Source organism: Panthera uncia (genome assembly GCF_023721935.1).
Source record: "Panthera uncia isolate 11264 chromosome B3 unlocalized genomic scaffold, Puncia_PCG_1.0 HiC_scaffold_1, whole genome shotgun sequence".
In the NCBI taxonomy this organism is placed as follows: domain Eukaryota; kingdom Metazoa; phylum Chordata; class Mammalia; order Carnivora; family Felidae; genus Panthera; species Panthera uncia.
The window spans coordinates 112,714,608-112,724,506 of NW_026057582.1; positions in this window are offsets into that span (position 1 = coordinate 112,714,608).

The following is a 9,899-nucleotide window of genomic DNA, read 5'->3' on the forward strand; positions in this document are numbered from 1 at the left end:
ATGTCCCAGGTCCTGCTCCTCTGCCTAGAATGCCCTTCCCCTGTGTGTCTGCAAGGCTCACTCCCTCACCACCTTTATGCCTTCTTTTAAATGTCACCTTCTTGGTGAGACTTGCCCTGGCCACCCCATTTAAAACTGCAAAAGAGGGGTGGGGGGCGCCAGGGTGGCTTACTCAGTTAAGCGTCCGAAACTTGATTTTGGCTCAGGTCATGATCTTGTGGCTCGTGAGATAGAGCCCCATGTGGGGCTCTGCGCTGACATCACAGAGCCTGCTTGGGATTCTCTCTCTCCCTCTCTCTCTCTCTGCCTCTCCCCCCTCCTCAAAATAAATAAATAAACATTAAAAAGAAAAAAAAAAACCTTCAGAAGCTTCCTTGGCCAGGACTGCCTGTCACCACCCTTGCCTTTATTTTATGTTTTCCGCCCTTCTAACAGACTATGTAATTTACATATCATGATGTTTATTGTCTTTCTCCACCAGCTAGAATGAAAGTTCCTTAAGGGCATAGATTTGTCTGTTTTGGGGATTGAGGCAAGCCCGGTTCCCAGAACAATGCCTGGCACGAAGTACCTAGTACAGCCACTCCATGATTTTGCTACACGAGTGTGTGAACAATGGGATCTTGGGCCCCTTCCACAGTGGCTACACCCCACTCGCCACCAGGGCTTGTTTCTACCTTCTTAAACACTTTCAAATCTACACCTGAGTCCTCATCCCCAAAGCCACTGCTTTCCCCCAGGCCCTATTGCTCCGATGTCTGGATTGTTACCACAGCCTTCTGACTCTCCCTCGCCTCCAGCTGGCCCCCTCCAGGCCACCGCTCTGAGAGGACGCGGCATGGGCTCAGGAGCCAGACTCTGGATTCTTTCTCTGCCTGTGCCGTTTACTGGCTGTGTGACTTTGGGCTGGTTCCCTAACCTCTTTGTGCTCTATTCCCTTATTTGTGAAATAAGGGTGATGATAATAGCACCCCCCCCCCTTGTGGGATGAGGAGTTGTTGAGAGGTTTAAATGATACAACATGGGTAAAGCGTGTTATAAATGTGGGTCATTGCTTTGCAGTTGCCAGATCTTGTTACCAGACAGAGCAGATCAGAACTTACTGAAAACTATCCCTCGGCTCCTGGTGGTTTCCAGTTTCTTCTCTGAAAGAGAGGGACCCTCCCAAGCGGGCCTCCATCTTGCTTGCCTGGCATTGTCCCCTCGTTCCAATCATGCGAAATTCCCCGTGTCTCCGGACCCATCCGTCACGCTGCGTCCTGCCCCTGCCGGGACTTGAGCCACTTTCTCTGCCCTCCGCTGACTCGTACTTGCTTTTTCACTTGACAAAAACCCCAGAGCTTTTTTGCACCATCACACACAGAGAGCTTCCACATTCTTTTCACAGCTTCATGGTAGTCCATCACGGGGACATGCCGTAGGCTCAGCCCGTCCCACGCTGATGGACAGACAAGGTGTTCCCAATCTGTTCCTACCACAACAGTGTAGCCGTGAATGCTCTTGTGCGCACGTCGCATGTGTGTGGGTGTCTCTGTGGGACAGAATCCCAGGAGTAGGATTGCTGGGCCAAGGGTGACGGGCTGCCCTCCTACCGCCTCGCTGACCTGGCGTGTGCCCCAGCAGAGCCTGGATCTGCACACAGGGCGGGACTCTGAACTCACGCTCCCCTCTGTACCAAGCTGCCGTTCCTTGGAACTAGGGCCCGAGCCTGCAGTGGGACTGATGGTCCCCTCTGCTTTCTGCCTCTGTCACGATCGGCCTCCTGGAGCCTGCAGGGAGGGATACTGGGGGGCCCAGCTGGGAGCACTGGGGACGCCAGCCCCCAGACTCTGGAAGAACTCTTTGAGCCTTCATGCATACCAGGGGAGGGGGTACGGACTCCTGCCCAGGCCCCCCCACCCTGCCCCCGGGTGTCTTCTCTCCTGGCTGCTGCCTCTGACCTACCCATCAGCACACACAGTACCCTGCGTTGGCTCCCTCAGAGATAGGGCAGGAGTGGCAGCCGGTGAGCAGGCTGCAGGGCCTTCGAGGTTGTTCAGACCGAATGGCGGAGCTCCGAGACACTGGCATGAGGGCAGCCCCAGAGAGCCAGCCCAGGCCATGCCACAGCTCAGCTGGCTCGTGAGGGCGGCCTCCCGCTGGCCCTCACTGAGGCAGAGCCCGGTCAGCTGCCATCTGCCGTGGGGTGGGGGCTGTCCTTGCCAGCTTCGTGCAGGAGGCCTCCTTGCACGGATGTGAGGGGCTCAGGAGGGTCCTAGCTCCCCGCCCCTCGGCTGAGGCCTCTGGGTCCTTGCAGAGCCTCCCTGCTCACCGTCTGCCTTCCTGTCCCCACGCATCCACTCCAGTCAGTCACATGGAAACACTTGAGTGCCCCACATAGGTCGTTCTGCCTCCTACCTCTGTGTCTCTGACCCAGCAGGTGCCCCTGTCTCCATCTTTGCCTAGCTAACGCCTGCTTCTCCACAAAGACAGAATCCAAGAACCACTTTGGTTTTAATGCCCCCCCACCACCACTGCAACTCCGCGGTCCTCCGGCCCCCCTGGACTATTCATCCCAAAGACACCGATGACATCCTGATGTCTGTCCTCACAGCGCCACCAGCCTGGGCAGCTAAGCCAACCACGCAACCCCGGGGGAGTTTTAGCCATGCGGAGCCCTTGGCCTTGCCAAAATCCCCCACCCGACTGTGCCACAACACAAGGGCAGCCCCAAGGAAAAGCCAGTCCCTTGTAGGCCCTATGTTAAAGATGTAGAACTTGCCCCTGAAGCCCCATAGGAATGCTGTGATGGGGAAGTGAGGCCTTCAGGAGGCCAGAGGAGGGGGAGGCACTTCAACGCCATCATCTTCTGGACTTCCCCATGTCCCCATAACTCGAGTTTCTTTACAAGCAGCCACAGGGACAGGCGTGGGGCCTGCCGGGGAACAAGATCAAAAGCTACCATCAACCTGTGTGAGCTGAGTTCCGAGATGAGGAAATGAAGGGACATGGGGGGAGGGGAGGCTTGAGAGCCACGGGGCTCCCTCCCAGCTCCCCTCTGAGCACCCAGGTCAGGCTGGTCCCACCTGTCTACACCCCATCGGCACTACCACCACTGCCTTCACCAGAGCCCTGAGCCTGCTGGTGGGAGGACCAAGGGCTGCGTCTACCCTGTCCCCACACACTTCAACACCTGGTCTGGCCAGGGACTTACCCTGGGGCCCCGTGAGTCACTGAGAATATGCAAGTGAGAGGGTGAGCACATTTCAGCTTAGTCCTATAAAGTATGAGTTCATGGAGCAAACATTCCCCAAATCGTGCTTTTGAGGCCAGCCACTGGAGGCTCCAAGCTCCACTACGTGCCAGCCAGGCCTTGCCTGTAGCTCACCCCTACCCGTGGAGGACCGACCCAGCCAGGCTCCAGCCTCCTCCCTCAGACTGTAGGACCTGGAAGGGACAGGAAAGGAGACTGAGGGAGGTGGCCATGGTTCATGGTGGGCCCATCCCCCCACCCCTAATCCCGGGGTCTCAGGGGGCAAGTCAGGCAGAACTGAAACTGGGCAGAGGACAAATGGGTCTAAGCAGGCCCCAGGGACCTCCACTGCTCACGCCTCACCCACATACACCTTGCCCAGGGTCCCTCCCCCCAGCCTGGGAAAATCTTTGAAGCTTGGCTTCCTCCTACCTGGGCCTCCCTTTCAGCCTCCTGCCACCTTCCCTTCCCTACCCCCAACCCCCTGCTACCCAGGCCTCACCCCATCCAAGCTAAAAGGACCACTAGCCTGCGGTCTAGGGGGCTGGAGGTCAGGGCTCTGGGTTTCCCTCGGCCGCCGCCTTCTAGGGTGACCTTTGGCAAATCATTCCCCACTGTGAGCCTCAGTTTCCTCATCTGGCTTGGGCTGCCGGCACATGACCTGGAGATGAGGACTCAACAACAAAAAGGAACTGGCTGTACGGGTAGATGTGAGGCAAGGATGGGACTTCTCAGACGGCAGCCCTGAGGCACTGGGCACTGCGACCATCACCCTTTCCAGAGACGTGATGCTGGGAGGGGGCAAAGGCAGGGAGCGGCGCCCCTCTGAAGCCTTCCCTGCTTGTCCTGCACACATAGGGCCCCGTTACCCTTCCTTCATTCCACTCATCACCAGGGCCACTATTTTAGGTCTGTGTCCCCTTGCTCTGGCACAGCAGCCCGAGCCTCCATGCCCTTGCACCCCGGGCCCCAGGCACATCAAGTTGGTGCTCAACAAAATATGTAGTGAAAGAATAAAGGCACGGAAAATCACCAACAAGTGTTGGTGAGGAGGTGAAGAATTGGAACCACACGTCACTGGTGGGAATATAAAATGATTGAATGTCCATGGAGAGCAGTGTGACAGCTCCCCAGAAGCTAAAGAGAAAATTACCATATAATTCTAAAATCCCACCCCAGGGAGATAGATACCCAAAAGGACTGAAAACATAGGGCGCCTGGGTGGCTCAGTCGGTTAAGCATCCGACTTTGGCTCAAGTCACAGTCTCACAGTTCCGTGGGTTCTAGCCCCGTGGGCTCTGTGCTGTCATCGGGCGGCCCGTTATGGATCCTCTGTCCCCGTCTCCGTCTCTGCCCTTCCCCGGCTCACCTGTGCACACGCTGTCTCAAAAGTAAATAAACATTAAAAAAAAATTTTAAACACATGTCCACAGGAAAATTTGTGCGCCTATGTTCGTACAGCACGGTTCACAGTAGCCAGAAGGTGGAAACAAACCAGGTGTCCGTGAACTGATGAGTTGGGTAAAAAAAAAGTGGGGCACACGAGGGGGTATTATTCGGCCAGGAAAGGATGCGAAATACTGATGCATACTATAGCGTGGGTGAACCCCGAAAACATCAGCACGGGTGAAAGAAAACCAGACCCAAAAGCCACATCTTATATGACTCCATTTACGTAAAGGGTTTGCAACGGGTGAATCCCTAGAGACAGAAAGTAAATTAGTAGGGAAAGGGGCAAGAAGTGCGATGGCTAATGGACGGTCTCTTTTGGGGTGATGGAATGTTCTGTAACTAGATGGTGGGGATGGCCACACAACATTGTGAATACACAAGATTGTACACTTTAAGATGTGATTTTTGGGGCGCCTGGGTGGCTCAGTTAAGTGTCCGGCTTCAGCTCAGATCACTATCTCTCAGTTCGTGAGTTCGAGCCCCACGTCAGGTCCTGTGCTGACAGCTCAGAGCCTGCAGCCTGCTTCGGAATCTGTGTCTCCCTCTCTCCCTACCCCTTGCTCACTCACACGCTGTCTCTCTGTCTCTCAAAAATAAGTAAACATTAAAAAAAAAAAAAAAGATGTGATTTTTATCTCAGTTAAAAAAAAGAAAGCAAAGTACCTCCCTAGGGATGAGTCGGAAGGCCAAACCTGTCTGGCCAGCTGGTTTGTGTCTGAAAACACCACCCCACGGGAGCCACTCTTTGCCCTGGGAAGGCGCAACCTGCTCACCCCACCCCCACCCCCACGGCCACTCAGCCTGGGAGGAGGAGGTGAGAGCGCCCCAGGGGACCCAGTGGGCCTCGTAGTGGGATGGAGCCCTCCCCTTGTGCGCGCAGTTTCAGGACAGGTGTCCCCCACGACAAAGGGACTTGAGGTCTGGCTACAGGCTTCTGACGCAGCTCCTGTCCTCTCCTTCAAGGACACCAGCAGGAGGACAGAGCCAGAGGACTGGGCACCCCCACAAAGTCCTCTCCTTTGGCACGCATTCCAGCAGTGTATGGCCCCGCAGTTGGGAAGTTCTTCCTTTGGTCAGACCGTGGTACCCAGCTTGGAGACAGCCGTGGGCAGAGGTTTCCACAGAGGCAGGCTGATTCAACCTTACTCAGCTTCAGGTCCCCACAGGGGTCCTCGCCCCCCCCCCCCCCCGTCCCCCTCTGCCATAATGGAGCAAGTTGTCGGCTCCCTCGAGCCCTGTGAACAGCTGCTTCCTGAGATGGTTCTGGTGGGAACCACTGAAAGGGGAAGGTTGACGCCCTCTCCACCCACCTGTGGCGGCCCCCAGCCAAGGTAGAGGGGCCCCCGCCCCCACCCTTGGAGGGTAAGTTGGCAGGCGGCCCTCCCTTCTCTGAGCCTCTTGGAGCAGAGATGGTGGTCCCATCATCTTCCTCTGATGGCCAAGCATCAGGTCCAAGTGGATTATGTGTGAGAGGTCCTGGTGCCCTGGGGCTGCCTCTGCCCCAGACCTGACCTTGTTCAGTTGGCCAGAGTGACCCCATCCATCTGCTCGCCTCTGCTATGCACATCCTGTGTCAACCACAAGCCCAGCAAAGAACAGTTTAATGAATAGCTACGGAATGAGTTCGAGCGAGATCAAATGAACTGGTCTGAAACCCCAGGTTTTTTTTTTCTTTTCTTTTTTTTTTTTTTAAGTTTACTCATTATTGAGAGAGAAAGTGTGAGTCAGGGAGGGGCAGAGATCCAGGGAGACAGAGAATCCCAAGCAAGCTCCATGCTGTTAGCGCAGAGCCTGACGCAGGACTCGAACCCACAAACTGTGAGATCATGACCTGAATGGAAATCAAGAGTCATATGCTTAACCAACTGAGCCACCCAGGCGCCCCTGAAACCCCAGTTTCCTAAGACAAAAACTAGATGTGTGTTTTTGCCATGATGAGTTAGTAAATTACTTACCTTCTCTTTCAGTCCCTTTAACAATAAAATAGAGACAATAACAGTATCGACCTCATAGGGCTGCTGAGAAAATTAAGATAATTATGTAAAACTTCTAGAATAGTCTCAAGCATATGTGTGATAGATGGTATACAGCCACCACCGTAACTGTTTGTCCCCATGGCCTTTCCCGGGGGAGCCCAGCCAGGGCACTGGCTGACCAATGCCCCTCTCTGGCGAAGAGGGAGGGGGGAGATAAGTGACACCCTTGGAAAGATTTCTGAGCTCCTCCTGGGTCAGCCCCAGACCCTGGAGGGACTTTACCTCCTGCCCCAGCAGTGAAAGGTGCCCCTTCCCTAGTGCCCAACCGGGGATCCTCCTGCCCCTCACAAGCCTCCTCCACACAGAGCCTGTACTTAATAGGTGATCAGTAAGTGGTCTGCTCTGAACAGAGACAGGCTCTGGGGACCACTGGAGCCCTGAAGCCAGGACAGGAAGGTCCTTGGTGACTCCAGGGGCTTCCTGCCTGCCCCACGTCCCTTCCCCCTCTCCCCCTCCATGGGATCACTTTGACCCTGGGAGACCAGGGAAGTTAGGCATTCCAGGAAAGCCCTGATCCGCCCAGGAAACCCAAGTACCTGGTGGCGCCTCATCTGGCCCATTGTCCTAAAGGGACGGAAACCAAGTCCTCGGTCACCATGACCCTCCCTCCAGGGACATCCAGCCCCCAGCTCTCCATGGGTGGGGTACGTATTCAGTCAGCCTTCCTCCCTGTAGCCTCCTGACCCTGGTGCTTCCTATGGTTCAGTTATGCTCTGTCCCCAGCTCCCAGGTGGGTCAGAGGGCATCTCAGCAGAACCACAGGGAAGGAGCATAAATGGGGCTGGGGACCCTCTGGGCCAGTGCATCATTAACTCCACGTTGCATCCTTGTGTCCCTCTCTCCTCGGCTCACCTCCAGGATGGTCTCTCCCTGTCTCTCTGCAAGTGACATCGGCCCAGTGATCCCTACTAGATTCCCCAGATACTAGTGGGGATCCCAGACTATGTCTTCAAGCCCCCAGTTGCCAGCACCAGGGAAGCAGGGACAGCTGGAAATGAGACGCAGGTTTGCCTTAAGCCTGTAGACACACGAGAAAATAGCTTCATGCCCCTCCCCAAGTATGTGGATGGGACCCAGGGAGGGCAGGTCCTGTGGGTGTGCACACGCGTGCACAGATGAGCGTGCCTGCATGAGTGTACACGTGAGCAGGTAATGTGTGTGGTCCTGTGTGCCTGCATGGTATATGTATACGTGCTTATCCTTTGTGAGTAAACCTAACAGAACGAGTCACAGAGAGAATCAGGAGGGACGCGAAAAGAGAGAGACCGGTAGAAAAGGAATGGGACTGAGACAGAAAGGCACAGAGATAGAGGCCCCGCAATTCCATCTTCCCCGGCATGGGCTGCCGGGGCACAGCGCTCTCCTCTCATTACACTGCTTGGGGCAGGTGTCCAGAGGAGGTGAGCAGGCAGCAGGTGGAGTTCAGGGAAGGGACGCATCAGGGCTGGGATGGCAACAGTTCCACACCCCGTCATTCACAGAGCCAGTCTGGGCCTTTTTCAAGGGCTGTGGTTTCTCAAACTGAGAAAGAGGCAGTGGGACCCATGGCAGGACCAGTCCCAAGGATGCTATCCGGGGTACAGAAGAGCTCCAGATGCCTGTGGGCTCTTGAGGGAGCTAGGGGAGGGGAACACCTATGACATGCCCCAGGGCCAAAGACAGATGTCCTAAGACTGACACTGCATGGTGGCCAATGTTCACACTGAGGAGGGCCCCCATCTGCTGGGAAATGAAGGCGTTGGCTGCAGATAAGGAAACCTCAAGGGTCTAAAAACTTCCCCCAACACCTTGGCCAAGAAGCATCTAGATCACACCCACCCCTGCTTCCTTGGGGGCACATGCCATGTAGGGGTGGGAAGAGGCAAAAGTCCTGGGTTCTAGGCTAGGCTGTCAGAAACTATGCATCTCTGGGCAAGAAGCTCTCCTCCCAGGCATCACTCCTCCCCCCACCTGCTGTCTTCTATGAGGGACAATAAGGCCCACACTGGCACTCTGCTTCCAAGGGCTTTGGCCAGCCTACCAAAGGCTTTGGTAGCCTTCCAGGGGCTTTGGCCAGCCTACTTGGTGGGGCAAGAAAGGACTTTGGTAATAAGGATATAGGAAGGTATAGGAAGATCTGCTCTATCAACTCAGCATTTCCCCAAGAGTCACCCCTCAGAAAAGGAAAACATGACTTCCACTGCCCTCACTTCCTGCAGCTGTGACCCCGCTCAGCTCAGAGTGGGGAAACAGTCATGGGCCAACAGTGTCATCTGCATACTCACTCTTGCCACCAGGAAGGCCCTCCCCAGAGTAGGTTCCCAAACCCCCCTCTTCAGACTCAGAGCAAAATGTGCTCCCAACAGTGATCATCTGATCTCAGAGTGGGGGGTGGAGGGAGGATGGGTCCCAGCAGCGGGGTCAAGATATGGAGGTTCTAGTCCCAGCTCTGGGAGTCACTCCAGGTTGCCTTGAGTACCTCCTTTCTCTGGGCATCGGTGGAGAATCCTGCCTGTCCACCTGCAGCCTTATGAGCAGGCAGGAACCCAGGCAGATCGTATCTAGAAGGTACTAGGGTTTCCCACAAATTATAGATGTGGGTGGCCTAAACTGCGGGGATGGGCCCTGGCATTGAGAGCCCCTGGGCTCCACACATGGAATGGACAGAATGGCAACATGGGCTGCCAGATGTAAGAGGGACAGCCCCCTCCCTGTGGGGCAGGACAGAGCGGGCTAGAGGACCCATGCATGGGGGATGGGAGCCAGCAGACCTACCCTACTGCCTTCCGGCTTGTGCCTGACCCCACCGCCTCATCTTGTTCAATCAGCCCTTCCAAACAGCTCATCCTCTGCCATGTGCTATAGCCTCTCACACCATTTGGTTGTGCACTTCCTGATTCTACTGTCTGGAACGCCCTCACCCTGCCTCTGTGTGTGGCCGACATCCCCTCAAGAAGGGGGAAATGGACAGAACACAGGGTGTCGGGGCCCAGTCTGCTTGGGAGGGCGGAGCCGCAGGCAGACCCTCAGCAGGTCTGACAGTGGGAGCATTGAGCTCGGGGTCCCCAGGGACCAGGATGGGACTGAGGCTGAGGAGACGTGGGTCGGTAGCTGGGGCAGACTGTGCAGACATTCTGGGCTGTGGGGGAGCTGGCGGGCTCAGGGCCTGGCTCGGTGCAGGCGGCTGTGGGGGAGGCTGA